Source organism: Columba livia, chromosome 17 (genome assembly GCF_036013475.1).
Source record: "Columba livia isolate bColLiv1 breed racing homer chromosome 17, bColLiv1.pat.W.v2, whole genome shotgun sequence".
Lineage (NCBI taxonomy): Eukaryota > Metazoa > Chordata > Aves > Columbiformes > Columbidae > Columba > Columba livia.
Window position 1 is genome coordinate 9692008 of NC_088618.1, and position 17182 is coordinate 9709189.

At 39.3% G+C, this 17182-nt stretch overlaps 1 protein-coding gene across 1 annotated transcript in view; it reads right to left on the reverse strand.

The window, feature by feature from the left end:
- The window catches only part of SLC5A1 (solute carrier family 5 member 1), a 48420-nt gene extending 38844 nt beyond the window's left edge, over positions 1–9576 (reverse strand). The window contains exons 1-2 of the mRNA XM_021289572.2: positions 8792–9576; positions 7745–7931 (exon numbers count right to left, since the gene is read on the reverse strand). The gene's annotated coding sequence lies outside the window, so the exon portion shown is untranslated. The remainder of the gene's footprint in view (positions 1–7744; positions 7932–8791) is intronic.
- Positions 9577–17182: the final 7606 nt, after the last annotated feature.

Consider the following 17182-nt stretch of genomic DNA (forward strand, 5'->3'; position numbering starts at 1 on the left):
TGCACATGAGTCAGTGATCAGTCCTTATTCAAGCAAAAGACAATATTGTGGAACTGCCCTCACTTATTTTACATTGGTATAATTTCATTAACTTCCTAGTTATCCACCTAAATATTCTACAATGAAGGAAAAAAACAGGAGGATGATATTCCAGGAATTAAATTTGGCCGGTAAGGCTGCATTCAGCTTATCCTGAAGAAATCATGGAGGAAAAACAAGCTGCTTGTTTTCTTTCATATTTTTCTACAGAACAACTTGTTACAGGAAATAATCTATAGTCTTTTTTGGAACTTTAACATGCTTTGTGAAATCTTCTAAGGGTCACAAAAGGATATCCCCCATGCACAGAAAACAAATGTTAAACTGCACAGACCACACTGACGGAAGAACAGACCTCTCATCAATATGCACAGGCACAAGTAACCCTCGTGTCTGAAGTCAGCACAGATGACAAAAGTGCCACCCTTCCATGCCTCTAACGTTCTGTTTCACGACAAAATAAAAGCTCTATGTACAAGTCTGAAACGAAAATAAACAAAACGAAACCAAAACAAACCAACCAAACAAAAAACTTAGAGTTTGTCAGAAAATTATGGTTATTGGTAAAATTTTGAATTATCCCATAATATTATTTTGGGGTTGTAACTTATACAAAATTTCAGTTTTCCTCTTCATTAAAAAAAAAAAAAAAAATCTCGGATATTATGGATTTCCTACTCAAATTTTCCATAGCTTTCTTGTGTATTTGTGGTGGTTGCAGCCCCTCTCTCCTGGGTCACCCTGCTACCTGGCTACCAGGGCAGTCAGGCATGACTTGGGGAAAACAATTCCCATTGTGCAAGTGCAGTAAAGTTGGGGAAAACCGGGGCACAAGTTCAGTGAGTCAAGAAACGAAGGCACAGCCCTCCATACTCTTGGAGCTCCTGCCGTACAGGTGCAGACCCCTTTCTGCCTGGAACGGTAGCAATCATCAGTCACTTTTGACAGTTCAATAAATCTGCTACCTGGGACTCCGCCCGAGGAAAACCGAATCAGAACTATACAACCTAGAGAGTTCTGGATGCTGCCAGAACATTACTTCATCATAAGGGTGGTTACAGTGGAAAATTACTGACTAAAATCTATCATCTTGCAACGTATAAACAGTGATCCTAACACAAGGCCCTTGGAGCCCTCCTGGACCACTGTGGGCCGTGACTCAGAACCTCCCTCTGAGGTGGGACACCCCTCAGAGAGATCTCCTGACAAATCAGCGCCACGAAGGCACGGGCAAAGACAGGTTTCTCGAGCTTCAACAAGTTGCCCATTGATGAATGCTGATGCATTGAAGTGAGTAATTCACTTAAATCGAGAGAGAAATTTTATAGCTATACCTCCACATTTATTCCACATACATATGCACAAAGCTATAGGTTAGTGTGTGAATATATGCAAATATCCACAAAGTAATGCGCGCAAGTATGTGTGCATTTATAGATTTGTATATAAGCTTTTAATCATATACCTCTGTGTATCTTGATATGTAAGTGACTTAACTTTCTCTTTTGTAAGTACGACGTTTGACATCATTGAATCAGTAATCAAGTTACCATTGTAATTGTAACAAATCCCACTGGTTTGTGTTAAATCATTCTGATAATCAGCTGTTGACTAAGCGTTATTAGAAATCACAAATTAAACTTGTGCTGTACCTTAATAAACCCTAAATTGATGCTAGATCAAAGCTGTGCAACATTCCATTCTGCGACAGTATGAAATACTGGAAAAGGGGGTCACGTCTTACTTCTACAAAACAGAGTCCTGTACTCCAATATAAAAACAACCACTGCTTTCTCTTTCTACTCCATAGATTGCTTCAAACCTACTTTGCAGGGTACCAGTCCTGGCAGAGAGAAGTAAACTCAGGTTGTGGGTCTTCCCAGCCCCAGCAAGACTTGAACCAGGACGGTTTTGGTGAAGGGAGATGAAGGTTGTTGCTCACAGAAGGATGTGGACACCTGCCTCTTTAACAGACACCGACCAGAAACACCCACTGCACACATTGTTTACAAAATACTGATAAACCTATTCATTGATTAGGCAATGACTTTATATCTTTCTGTGAGTTTCATCTTAAATCAAATGAAAGCAAAAGGCAGAAAATTCAACTTTATAATCATGTACAACGCAATGTCTTCTGATTTTATTACACATTCCAGAAAAGCCTCATTCTACACTTGCAGAGTTCACACCAGGTTTTGGTTTACCCGCAGACATTGTTTGCTCACTACACAAAATGAAGATGGTTGGGTTGGTTTGTTTGTTTGATCAAGGGGATATGTGAATGTCTCTCAGTGGAACTAGTCATACATTTGGAAAGAAAGGAACTTGGAAGAACTGTCTGCCTTCCCAAAAACATAAACTTGCAATTATGAAGATGGAAAAAACAGAAAACAAACCTTGTGCCAGGACTGATCTTCACCAGAGACTGAAGGTGGGAAATGATGTTGAAAAGGTCACTTCTTTTTTTTTGGGCACGTCCTCAGAAATAAGTAATCTAATTAACACCATATAAACCTTGGCTGACTCCAATCTTCATAACACCATAAAACCAGCAACAGCCAAAAGGGGGTGGAACGCTGAACCTCTAACACAAAGTACCAGATAATAACTTTTTTATATTGTTACACTGTTATTCACATAGTAACTGTAAATACTAAGAAATACAATCATGTGATCCATAAACACCTTAAAACATTTATGGACCAGTAATCCACAGAGTGCTCAAAGTTAAGGGAGGCTACCAAGAACTGTATCCTATTTTGACATCCATTGACAGCAGCACCAGAAAGAAGAGGAAAGAGAGCTCTCTAGAGTTAGAGCTCGCTTCTCCGTTCTACACCTGCGCTGACAGCTTCAGGCACACAATGACAAGACCTCATGAACTGAGGTGAAGTTATGTATGACTGAAGTCAGCTTACACAGATTCCTCTGCTACTGAGTCTGTTTGTGGAGTCAGGGACAGAAGAGGGAAACAAGTGGGTGCTAATGGTCTGCCGCACAGTGACATGAGTCAGGCTTATTCTACAGGTGGTGTGGAAAACAACCAGATGAAACTTTCAGTGCTAAGAGGTGCTCCAAAATGTCCAACATGAGGAGAGAAACGCTGAAGCAGTTCTAGAGACATCTACTCCCACAACATGGCGAGACTCAGTAAAATAGAAAGAAACTCCTTTTCCTGGTTTGAAAGCTACTTTCGGTGCTGTAAAACATCAGAGAGTAAAAGAGGTTCTCTGGACAATGCTGAACACACCTCACTGTCAGTCTTGGAATGTTCCTCAGAGAGGACACCACAGATCTTTTCTTTCCCCTCCACATCTTATCTCTTGTTTTCTGATTTATGTTCCAGAAAGGGAAACTCACCTCTTCCCATTGTTACAATTGGCTTTCTTCTGTTTGGCTTATCTAAAGCAATCGGAAACTTCAGAAAGAAACAATTCCAAACATAGAAAAAGAGTGCTCCATTGTTCCATCTGAACCAAGAAACACAATGAAAGGATTATCAAGCACATGGAAATAAGACCTAATAGATAGGGAGGAAAAAAGATGATGGAAGTAAGCACTAAAATATACAATGGAACAACTAGTGTGAGAGACATCTCTACAAATCATATTGAACAGAACTGAAATGAGTAAATAAGGTGTGCACTGAACCACTACAGGTGGCACAGGGAAGAAAAGAAGATAGTAAGCGTGTGGAAACAGAGAACCCTGTTTAATTTCTCTCCTTTGTGCAGTCCCATCACTTCAGGCTAGATCACTGTAATCAGGACTCCCCATCTGCTATAGCACCAAACTGAACATAACTGAACACCAAGAATATTAATATGAAATTGCATCTTCTTTCTACTTCACAAGAGGTAATAGAATGATACTCAAAACCAACTTCACCACTGTACAACAGAGCGTCAGGAAAGTGTAGACAAGGCAACTTCTATAAAGCTTGCAAACTGGTCCGTCAGGCCCTGTTTCACCAGTGAATGTTGCCATCACTGCAAGGTGGCAACTATTGGAAAGAAATCATTATTCCCAGTTTAACAGAGCAGCCAGCACATAGAAACTTTCTGCTTCAGAACAGAATTGCTCTCTGCTCCATCAATGATACAAAGGCAGAAATTACGAGGCAGTCATGAATAACCAGCTGCAATGCTCATTCTCCAGAACTGAAAAGTAAATTGATTTGCATATGACTCAACTGCCCAAATCAATACCTATGTTCCCTCCTTGTACACACACAGACATTTTTCTTCCTTTAAAATAACTAATATTATATCCAAATTTAAGGAGCATTATACTGTGTTTAACATTGTATAAATATATTTTTCAGGGGAAAACTAACTTGAAACATTTTCTGTCCGTAACTTTATCCAATGAAAAATTTGTCATCAGTTTTTGTCAGTCAGGTCACGTACCATTGTGGTGCAAGAGCTTTGTATGCGTGTTCTTCATCTGCCAGGAAACTGGTTCTAAAACTTGATGCCAACTTCTGATTTGAATCAGCCTAGCAACATAACATATGTTTACAATCTGAGAAGGTGAAGGACATACGAAAACATCATCTCCCTGGGATTTGCCACTGTCCAAAGTCACAGTGACATCACACAAGAGGCAACCGAGGCCAAAGTAGATTCCTAATGAAAATTAATAACTTTCTGAGAAAACTATTTGGAGCAGCAAGAGCACATGTATCCATCAGTGACAGTAAGTAGCTCCATCTCAGTTCACAGGGAGCAAAACGAAATTAAAGTGCACAGTGACCAGGCTTGCACGTGTGAGTTACAGTCTGCTGAGGCTCTAGATGGTATGTAAGCCATAAAGATACTGGCAGCCCAAGCACTCTGAGGATGAAAGCACGCACATCAGCAGTGGAATGTGCTCCTGCATGGTCATTCGGAGAAAAGCACTTCTTCCACCTTTATTTGCCTATATAATACAATGGACTGACAGCTTCAGATATTTGCTCCTGCTAATGAAGTAATTTTTGCCTCTGGGCTTCACATGATTTATTTATCTGCACATCCAGCTCAGTTAATCCTACTCAAAGGTAGTTTCTGATGGCTGCTAAGGTAAACAGGAGTTATTTGTCCACACAAATTATTAATTTTGGACATAGGCTGTAGTGTTCCTACCATTCACGGATTTGTCTCCCCACGTTCTCAACACTCAGGGCAAAATGCATCCTGCCCGCAAGTACTGAGCTGTTTATTTTCAGAAAAGCAGAGAAACACCCTCGCACAGCATCAATTTACTTATAAAACACATATTATCGTCAATGGAAGATGCCTTGAACTATTTTTTCTTCACAGCAGAAGAAAAACCAATGCAAATCTAACATCTGTACTTCCTACCATCCTCGTCTTTTTAAAAACATTTAAACCCCTAGAATCCATTCCTGTGCTTTGCTTTATGAACATTGGTTCAAGTCCCAGCCTTAAACCAAAGAGCACTTGGCGTGGTTACTGTATAGTTAAGTTAAACACCCAAACGACATAGCACCTTATCAAGCAGAGGTATTTCAAGAAGCTTAACAGTAACATAAAATTCAAAAGTTGATGTATTCTATGGAGTTAGTTATTGAAGGCCAACATGGGGAGCACGTCAAGCTTTCACGTGAACAGCTGAAGATACTTATCTCAGTGTAATAATGATCCCAAAGGGCACAGAACTGCATAGATTGCAAGTAGGCAGGGGCGAGGTGCTCTGACATTGTCTTTTCTGTAAGGGCACTGTACTAAGAATCATTGATTTATGCAAACATTAATGAATATATTGAGCAAATATATTTAAAATAAATAAATATACCTAAATATTTTATCGTCATATAGGATTATACTACACACACAAATTTATATAGTTTGTATAAATTCCTCCAAAATGATTCCTTTAACTAGTACATCTAGTCTTACATATAAGCTCATAAATTTTATATGTACTTTATAATTTACTTTACATATATATTTACAATTTATATCTAATATAGGCACATTCTATTTCTTTGTGATGCCACTTGATTATCAAGTCCAAAGGTGCTCTGATATTATTACTTTTAACAACACTGTCATAAATAACAGTAACCTCTTTATTCTCTGTAAATTTTATAGTTTCGAGTTGGGTTTTTTTTTTATTTGTACACTTCTCCTACAAAACCTAGCAAGAATAATAAATACCAAAGGGACAGAGCAACCATTCTATGCTGTCCCTTCAGCAAACCAATGATTTGCAGGACAGACTGAGAAGAATCACTCATTCAAGAGAGAAAGGCAGGCTGGGAAGGACTAATAGCTGGGCTACAGGTATGTTTATTCCAAAATTCTCTGGTCAGATACTTCAAGGTGCTCAAAGATCAGGGTGATGCTAACAAGAAAAACAGAAGCCACTATTTGTTCAGTTTCTTCTCATCCACCAGTAGAAGAGTCTTTCATTCCAGCAAATGGCAAATCAGTCCTGATGGCAGCAGCGCTGCTGCCAGAGATGCGTGGGGAGTACAGGCAGAGCCTGACGTGCTGCAGCAGTGCTGCAGCAGTGTGAGCAGCACCGACTGAGCTTTCCTAGTGCCAGTACTAAAATACATCCTGTCTCAATGGGTATCTGTCCCCATCCTGTTTGGTCATAAAGCGTCAGAGCCACTCTGAAGTCTCTTACTGTGAACACTACTTTGTGTCACAAGTCACAAAACTTCCCACTAGGAATGTCTGTAAGTTCTGTACTTTATACTCCTACTGTCTTAGATACTGCATTTTACAATAAAACATAGAGTACTGATTCAAGATAGGCAGAAAATTACATGTCTTTCAAATGTAAATACATAGAGCACGTAAAAGCATTGTGTTAGCTGCTTAATATTACAGAGGAATTATGTTTATTATAATTATTTATAATTAATAAATTATTGAGGTTTTAATTGGATCTCAGAGTACAGTACAGAGAGAGTACTGTGAGAACCAAGTTCTCCAGCAGATGGAAGCATTAGTCAGGGAAAGCTGAGCTCACATGGCTCATAGGATTGTCTGTCCTGCAGCACTGCACGCTGCCTCCCCTGCCACACACAGAATTTTACCGTGTAGATACCCCAAGTGGTTGACAACGGTGAAAAACAAACCTATAACTCTTTAGCAGTATGAGATCTCCAGTGCTGCTATAACACAGCATAAATTATTATTTAAGTATTTACAAAAACCTGGTGTTGGCCAAAGATCAGAGGCAGGTAGCTGGAACATGAATTGTGAACCTGACTGCGGATTCCAGAAAAAACATAAGCTCTACCATCCTTTTCCCATACCTCGCTGACAGTTAAACAAACACAGTCCAGCTTCTTGCTTCCTTTCTCATATTTTACCAATAAATGTGATCCAAATGTAAATGTTTAAAATGTACTTATATACAATAAACTCAAGTTGCCAGGCATAGTGCTGAAATAAAACAAACCCAAGTTCAGGGGTCATTCTGAAGCTCAGTTAACAGGAAAAGTAACACAAGTGGTCATTAACCTATATGAGTAACTGTAAGATTGTTCCAGCCCTTTAGAGCCCAGGAAAGCTGCAAGATTCCTGACCCATATTTCACAGCACTACAAGTCCCTTAGCTCAGATTGCACAAAGCAGCCTGATTTGCAAACACCACCATTGCATGTTGACTAACTAAACAGTGTTAGCAAGTTAGAATTGAAGAGTTTGCACACAGGGCAGTGATTACTCACGTCTCTCACCTGACTGTTAGGAACCCCTCAACACTGACTGGCTGCTGCTTTCCACCTCCATCAGCTGTTCTGTCTCGTTGCCATCTGATCTTTTACAACTGTTGTTTCCTGCAGCCTTACCTAGTTACAGATGTGAAACACAATTTTCTTTTACAGTTCCTTTTGCACAGAGGCTGAGATTACTTTGTGCAGTACCCTGAAGAAACAAACAGTTATACAAATAGGATTTTTAGAGTATGAGGAAGGGAACCCAAAATTCAACTCCCATAAAAGTTTTTTACTACTGCACCCCCAAGAACAAAAAACCCAACCCCCATCCCCTTGTTTCCCTCCATAACTATGTTTGCTAATTTGGCTGCCTACCCGATGAAGTTACATTCTCTCTTCCCAACTCTGCACACCCATTTCTGCCAAAACAGAGATGTTAGCCCCATTCCAGCCTCCTCCCAACATTTCAGGAGCCCCAGATTTCAATCAGTATTTCAGGAACTGCAAAACTCCTCAGTCCTCAGATATCTGGCCGGCCACCAGCACCCTCCATCGCTCCTGAGATAGCGTTCTTGTTTTCAGCTCCACAGTAATTGTAAGATTTTTAACCCAAATTATTATTTTCAGCTAGAGGGAGGATGATCCCACACAGAGGGTCAGAGAAGGGCTCATTTCATTTTAAACTAAGGACAAGTTTGTAACTACAGCTTTCAGTGAATGCTAGATCATCTGCATAGGTAATGAGAGTAAAGACCCTTTATTTGATATGCAGCAATAGCCACTCTCACACATACATAATTTGTCTAATATACCTTAGACATATAATTCACTCAAATTGCAGAAAGTCGATTAAAACCATTTCCATAAAAGCTTATTTATCCATATGGTAATTACGTGTATGCTTATATAAATACACAACACTGCCAGAGCTACTGAACTGCGCATCACAGACAGACTTATTACACACCACGATTTGCATTTCCCACATCTTTACCCAAATCCTGATTAACCTCACACACATGCTTACACCTTGTTCAGTGAACTCTGTGCAACCTTGTTCTTGCGTACCTTTCTTGGTCTTTAATAGCTGCTTCCTACTTTTTATTTAGCCTCTGCTTCACCTTTCATATTGGACATGGCTTGGAATTCCTAGAATTATTAAAACAAGACAGGTACATTTCAACAAGGATTAAATAGAAATTGGGAAAGGCAGGAAAGAAGTGGAAAACGAATTACGGACAGACCCAGAGCCTGGTGCAGATGAAGCAAGCTGAGGTGTGTGACATTCGCAGTTACTCTGGCATCTGCCGGGATAATAACTGCACTGCATTATTCTTCACAGAAACAAAAGGAACCAAACAGGAAAAATCAAACAGCAATAGGAGGTGGGAACCCATCTTACACAGAAGCACAGGACAATGTAGCTTTTCCCCATTTTATTGTGGCTTGATGTTCATGATAACATTCAACAGTAGAAACACATGAGCAAGATCACACAGACCAACAGAAAGTAGCCCAAATGGAGCACATTATATCAGAAAAAGAAATGGGCTCTTGGGACCACAGGCAGCCCTCCCTGGAGTATAAAAATATAAATAAAAGTATCTTCTTTATTCTCATCAAGAGGAACATTTCCTGGCACTTGTCAGATGACAAACCCTTTTTTCCCAGTTCCTTCAGCCAATTCAGTAACCACAGCAACTGTCTCCAGTGCAATGACATCATATGGTTTCCTAGGCAACTGTTCCCAGTGCAATGACATCATGTGCTCACCATGGTGATGCTCCATGAGGCCAGGAAGAGAGTATTTTAAGTGGGAAGATAGGTCAGAGGGGACAAAAGAGAACTCAGGGAAGAGCATGATAAAAGATAATGGATAATGAGGATAGATGTGAGGGAAAGGAACAGATGGACAGAGCATAAGGACAGGTAGGAGACTGAAATAAAGGGAATTTTTGAGAAATTTAAACTACTGTTTGTTTAAAAACAAACAAACAAACACAAAACTTAATTCCATTATCTACTTTAATGATACATTATTTAAGTCAGAATTGCTGAACCACAGCATGAATGGCCACATGAAGCTTAGGCATGGCTTAAGTGCTGATTTAGGGGAAAGACTTTTTACAATTCATAAGAAAATGTCAGAAATCTCCATAGAGACACCAAGTGAAACCACACTAAACAGAATATACTAGGTACTTTTTCTACTACAAGTTACATTTTTGCATGTATTTCCATTTTATGACTGACCAATTACTCAGGGGCTCTGTCACAGCAATGCCAAAACCAGGATGTTACTGGCTTGCCTGTACAGGGCTTGGGAAGAAGATTCCTTTACCTCTTCTTTCTGTCCTTTGTTCTTGAAGATAAGACAACGAGAATCTATCCAACTGACAAATGAAAATGTGTTTTCCATTGATTGAAAGTTCCTTCAAACACTCTCCAAGAGTAAAGAGTGTCTCTTCCTTCTAGTTTTCTAGATCTTCCAATTCTATTAGACCTTCAAAGGTCTGAATTTGCAGAAGATAAATATCCTTTCTGAATTCGATTGTCTTTTAATTCCAGATAGTCTCAGCCAGTGGACAACGTCACTGCCTGCTTTATGGTAAATGGCTATTAAAACCCCAGGGAAAAAAGCTTTTTGGCAATGGAACTCTGGCATTATTGATACAAAGTGTTTCATCAGCATACACAGCCTTGTGTGAAAGATGAAGTAACAGAAAGCAGTGCCTTCTGAGGGCAGCTTGCAGAGTAAGAGCTTAGGACACTGTTCTTGGGGAAGCCCCCAAGCCTATCTATCACACAGTATTCTTCTATCCACCAAGGCATCTCCACATTTTCTCTCTTAAGCAAAACCTTAATTTAGCTTAATTAGCACAATAATCGCCACCCTGCTATTCATTTCAAAAGGAGTTAATGTAGAATCAGATGTAGCAATTGTGATTGTAACATGGCAATTAAGCAATGTAATGTTGTAGCTGTGACCTCTTCTACCAAGTGACTCACTTTTCACAGCTGGAGCTAAGATGAACTTCACTTAGTCTATTCAGACCTAAATTTCAAATACTATGAAGTTTAGAAACCTTCCTAATTTGAGCAGAGCAGTAGATGGAACTTTTGTTTCAGGCTGACCCACAAAAACCAGAATGTCAAAAGTCAATGGGAGCAGAGTGTCCGTCAGCAGTAGAAAGGAATATAACGGTTCTCTAGATAGAGGATTTCATACAGTTCATAATAATGAAATATTTTATCTACTATCAGACTTCATGCAAATTGTTGCTGTTATTCTGATAGCAACAATGCATTTAATGTGCCAAGTACTTTCAAAATCTACACAGACAGGCATTAGGGTACGTGAAGTCTGACTCCAGAACAGTGCATTTCAAGAGGCAACGTTACTGCACCAAATCTCACAGGAGTTTCATTGCAAAACTCTGCAGTCGTCAGGCTGGAAGTGTTCCAGGTGCTTAATCATACACAGCAGAGTGAGAACTGAGAGAGAAGAAAAATCTCCGCGATAAGCAGCACTAGGAAGGATGTGGTGGCTGAGGGAGAGAAACAGGAAAAGGGGAGGAGGAGAGGAAAGGCAGAAAAAATACCTCACGCTGTTGATGAGCAGAGACACAAACACCAGAGAGAGAGACAGAAAGCCAGGCCAGCATCAGTTCCTCAAAATCATTCTTCAGGCCTCGTACTCTTCCTCGCTAAACCAAAAGACATTCAGAGAACTGTGAACATCTCACACAGAAATAACGCTAAGCTGGGTGTTCTCATACAATCAAGAGCTCCTACCCACCAGTTACATCCTCGCGTGGTTACCAAAGTGTATTTCTGCAGGGAGAGTGGAGGAGGAAGGAAATCTTGCCAGGGTCAGCACAAAATGAAGGAAAAAGACTGCTAGAGAAGGAAACAAGTGGGAAATAGGCGGTGGGGAGGATTGGTCTGATTTCTGGGTTTTGGTGGTTTGGTTTGGTTTGTTTTTCAGGCTGAGCTGTGAGACTGAAACATCTGCATTGATGAAGCTGTGTTTCAGGCTGCAGTATTACTTCAAAAAAAGTAGGAATTTTTAAGAGACAGTGGCATAATACAAGATGAATCGATAATGCTCTTCAGTTTGACTTCTGATAAGTCGTTTTAATGAGCAATGATACATGCCAACACTAAGTCAAACAAGATGAAATGCTGGGGCAAATAGCAGTCCTTAAAAAGCCTGAGTGGGCACAAGTGAAGAAGAAGAGCTGTTCCTGCCCTTTAAGGGCTTGCTGGAATCTCACCAGGCAGGCAGGGACCCAAGGTGGTGGCCAGGCAGCAAACCCTTGGAGAGAGCAGTGCCTTTTCCTGCCAAAGGCAGACTCAGGCCTTCTGCTCCCTTCTCCGGGGCTGGGATGCAGAGATGGGAACGGAGATGATTGCTCCAGTGCAGCTCCGGCTGCCGTGGAGACAGGAAGGCACTACAGATGGTCCCCAGCCACACTGGATCGTCCCTGCATGGTGAACACACCTCCGCAACATGCACCAAAAATTCAGCTATTCCGGAGGATGCTTTAAAGTCCTAACACCCCTAAATCTCAGACTTTCCTGGGCAGGCATCGCACTGAAGGTATGAGGGTTGTACTTCAATAAAAAATAACCACCTTGGATTTGGTTGTAGTTTTTTTTCTGTGATTTAAAACAAAGTAAACATGGGACAAACACAAGTTTCTCATTGCAGAGAGAGAACATTCTCCATTTTACTCAGCAGGGAAACCAGTTACTCCATTGCTGTGTTACTACACACATGTCCTAGTCTCTGCCCTCTGCAAGAGTCAGATGTTCTTTTGTGATGCCGAGGACACAGCAACAGTGAGAAAGTCTGTTAACAAAATGCTTTTCTTGCCAACCCCCTACAATTCCTGCTTCCTTCCAATGTGTGCCTTACGTGCTTGGGAAAGAAATCAACACTTTACTGTGATCTCTCCTCTTTCAGTAGCCTCTGCTTGGGAAGATTCTGAATAAAAGCCATTCCTCAGATTTTCAACAAGGATGCTGCTCTCCAAATGCCATAGATTTTATATACGATTACTGCAAATATAACTGAGTTTCCAGCACAAGGTCACTGGACGTCATGTGGCCAGTGTGTTTTGATCTGTTTCTTCCCTTAGACACATTGTTAAACCAGATGATTCTTCAGAGATGTAAGAGTTCAACTACTAATGATTAAATCCTAAAGTGGAATCGATCACATTATCAAATTATGTGAAAATAGCTCATACTGGTTTAAGTACGTAATTGCACATAAGTGATTCCTTAATGATTACCTCCATAAAAATGTATTCAATGCTGGAATACAGTGCTTTGTCATAATGCACTCTAGACAAATATGTAACCAAATGAAAATAATTCTTCTGGCTATAATGCTTGAGTTAGGACAGACCAAACCGATTTGTAATCATTAGCTAAAATAATTTAGACTAAAATATAAGACAGCACATAACACTGGAGATTCAGAAAAAATAAATATGATTACTTGAATTATATATATAATAGATATAATATGCAGAATATATAGCATAAATATATAACTATATTTGTAGTTAAGTAAGATTAGATCACAATTGGCATATAGGAGTTATAATAAACATATGTAACCTTGCAATTAACGATCAAATGGAAAAAGCACTTGTAACTGCAATTCATGGGAAGTTACACAGTCACTCTCAAAGCTACATACACTCCTCACTGCCTGCAGTTTCCAATGGCAGGAAACCAAATTCTAGTAATCAAAAAGCATCATTCTGACAAGAGCCAAAAAGCACTGATATCCACACTTATTCTACATTTTAAAAGAGGTAGGAATCCACACTTATTCTACATTTTTAGAGGAAGGATTGCTTCGTCATTCACATATTCTCCATTCCCAAGTGTCTTTGCCCTACAAGAACAGTAAACAATCAGTATCTTTTTCCTACGATTTTGTTCCTAAAAATTCTACCTGTTTCTCTGAGTCTTTACTTCCTTTCCTTCCACATCTCTCTTTTTCTCAACTGATCCATAGAGCTACTGTCCCATAAATTCTTCTCAGTGCTCCAAGTTAGCTGTGATGTAACAAAAAAATCTGATAGCATATAACTCCAGTGGGGAGAAACTGGGGAGAAGAACCAGAACGCGTCATTAAAAAACACATATACACCATTTATTTTTCAATATTTAGAGATAAACAGTCCATCTCCATTTCTCCAGGCTACAAACTCTTTGGGGCAGAGTGCTTTACAGTATATAGTTTTAAAATGTGCCCACCCTGTACTGTACCTTAATCCCAGTGAAGCACTGATATCAAATGTTTTCTCACTTGATTGCACTTCTCATGGCAGAGACATACTGTACTAGACTGTTTCCTCCAACCTGAAAAAAGTGTCATAATAACTGTGTTACATGTTCATTATATCGCTTTCAGAATGCAGCTTTCATATTTCTAGAAAATATTTAAGCATCTAATTAAGCTACTCTAAAAATAAATCTTAAATATTCACAAAAATTTAAAACTGACTATTTATTATTCTGCATAATTGCCTGACGGAATTAATTTATACTGTGCTACCTTGAAATAAATTTGTACAAAATCTATTTGTACAAAAAAGTCAATAAATACCCCTGCGTATAAAATTTTCTTCATAGTTTTTCACAGCAGCTAAACACTATTTTATTTTCATTTTGTAGGTATGCAGAGAGTACAATTAGCTGATCAGACTTCCCTGTTAGCTTGTGTATCAGGCCCTATGCATAGGGCTTAAAACTTGCAGATATTTCACACAAGTCGTATGGCAGAAGAACCACCTATTGCCAGTTTCAAAGACAAAGCAAATCATTACATCTGATTCACTGAATCAATTAAAGAAAATAAGAGCTGTTTAGTGACAGCTCAGAATACATAGCAAGTACAGATCCTTGTTCACATGTGTAACTAAAGAGTCACATCCTATTTTTTTGTATTAGGAATGTATGAGCTTAACTTTAGTTAATATAACAGAAGAAGGAAGTACAAGAAAAACAACTGATAAGGACAGTGTGTAATGAAGAGGAGACACACTGAGTTTATAGACAACGTTTCTGGAGTATATTTATGACTAGATGGTACTTCTACCTAAACCATCACTATTTTTTGCATTGCATAAGCTTTGGTTTTTTAGGGGCTCAGTAGTCTCTTATTTGATGTTTTCAAAGTATCAACAAGCAACAGAAAACATGTTCCTATGTACTAGAGATGTGGAATCTCATAGGACAGCTTCTTTCAAAAAATTCAACAACCCCCACAATGAAAAAATATACGCAGAACTTTATTTCAAAATATTAGAAAAGTAAAATGATGCTGTCCTCTGCCCAAGCATACAGTGACCTACTGCAGCAATTGGGTGACACTGATGACCGGCACTCCCCCTCAACAGCCACAGAGGGGATATATTTAATACATTCTCTTCTTCATGGCCTTTATTATGCTAAAATGGAAAAACAAATACATCTGAGTGATCTGGGTTTGTTCAGAACAAGATCTAAACATCCTCTATCAATTAAGTGGATAATTAACTTCACACTCTTCAGAAAGTGCCACTGATTTCAATGAGCTTCTTCAATTAGCCTAGAACATATCCAACAAGTTTTTTCATGTTGTTGCACTGGGTTTAGTTGTTTTTTCTTGACTGGCTATGTCAAATTTGTTCAAACATATGGTGTGGATAGAATTAAAAAACAAGAATCCAGAGCACTGAAATATTGTTCCTATTTTCCTTCTGTCCTTAAAGTCAAACTGGTTTGTTGCAGGATTTCAGGTTGGTCCCGTACCAACGGAGAATATTTATAGTGTATATTGACTTTGTTTTTCACCCTTATGACTTTAAGTATTAAGTAATTCTCACATTTGACTTAAAATACAGCCAGTCGTTTCATTTCCCTCAACAAGAAGTGTACTGCTATAGCTGTTTTTTCTAGATTTCTATATAGTGGCCTACTGTAGCTGCTGAAAAAGCCACAGGATCAGGCCAGGAGGTACCCCTGTGCTCCTTTGGAAATACATTCAGCTCTACAAGTCAGCTCACCCAACTTACAGATTTAAGTCACAAGTGCAAGTATTTAGGATGGGAAATGATAAACAGAAGTTATACACAAAGGAAAAGCAACATATAAAAACTATTTTCAAACCTATAGTTATAACCAAGTAGTCACTAAAAACATGGTTACTTACCGGAGTACCTGTGGTTCTTTGATGTGTGTTATCCCCGGAGATCTCAATCTCATTACTCTTCTTAAGGTTTCTGCTTGCCTAAAATGTCAGCATTCTTCAGTGCTGTTGCTTATGTTGTATAATAAGCCTCCTATTACACAGAGCTTCAGAAGTTTAGTTCCCCATAGCATTGGCATGTTTATTTCTAGTGTGGGGCTTACAAGGGTGTGGGTGTGTACTCTACGAGATGAATGAAATCATTCATATAAAATTTGAACATATTTGAGCAGATTTGAGCATATTTGAGCAGGATATAGACTGAAAGCATCTCTGTCCCTATAAAGAACATGCTATTAATTTCAGGTCTGTCTATCCCTTAGCTTTCAAGCTCATACAGTATCATGTAAAATGCTGCTTTACTGTTAGCAGCTGTCAGGCTGCTAAAAATGCAAGAATACCCATATACCGTGCTGATGTTACATCAACACCCTCAGAGTGACTTAATCTTTCAACAGTTTGCTTGTGAAAGGCACATTAAAGATTGGTTCTGAATGAGAGTAATGCTCAGGTGGACCCTTACCTGAGCAATGCAGCCCTCACCATGTCAAGATTAGGATGCATCCTATCATGCCTGAAATAAGGCAATGCAAAGAAAGCTCCTCGGGAGAAGAAGAAAAAATAGTTACACAATTTTAAGCCTTTCTATTGGAACTACTCCTGCTTCAAAGAATGTTGTGAACTTCAACTGAGCACTTCTGATGAATACATCTGGTGTCTTCAAACAATAAATTAGATGGAGTCTGGGATTTTATTTATGACTTAGGGGTCACCTAAGAGAAATACCAATTCCAGAGTCCCGTGGTCCACTGAAGAATATTGCAGTTACTAACATGTGCTATTCTCTTGCTCTTATTTCCTCCAGATCATTACTACAATAAGGATTTAAAAAAAGCACATAGCAATCCCAGGGCCCAGAAAATGAAAAAGCTTCTCAAGTGAAAGTAAGATTATGGATTGCATTGGAGCATTTCTTTTTCTTGCTCTATAGAACACTCTCTGCTACTGAATCCTAGCAAAAAACAACCACAAACACATGCTCTCTGTGCCGCTGGATCATTCACTGACAACTGGAGAACACGGCAGAAGTATCTGCTCTCCTACTGCAAATCTAATGTACTGCTGTATGGCTAGCGGCAGAAGCAGGTGAAAGAATTTGACTTGCAAGACTTCTTGAGATTCATTAGACAAGCAGTCATCAACTT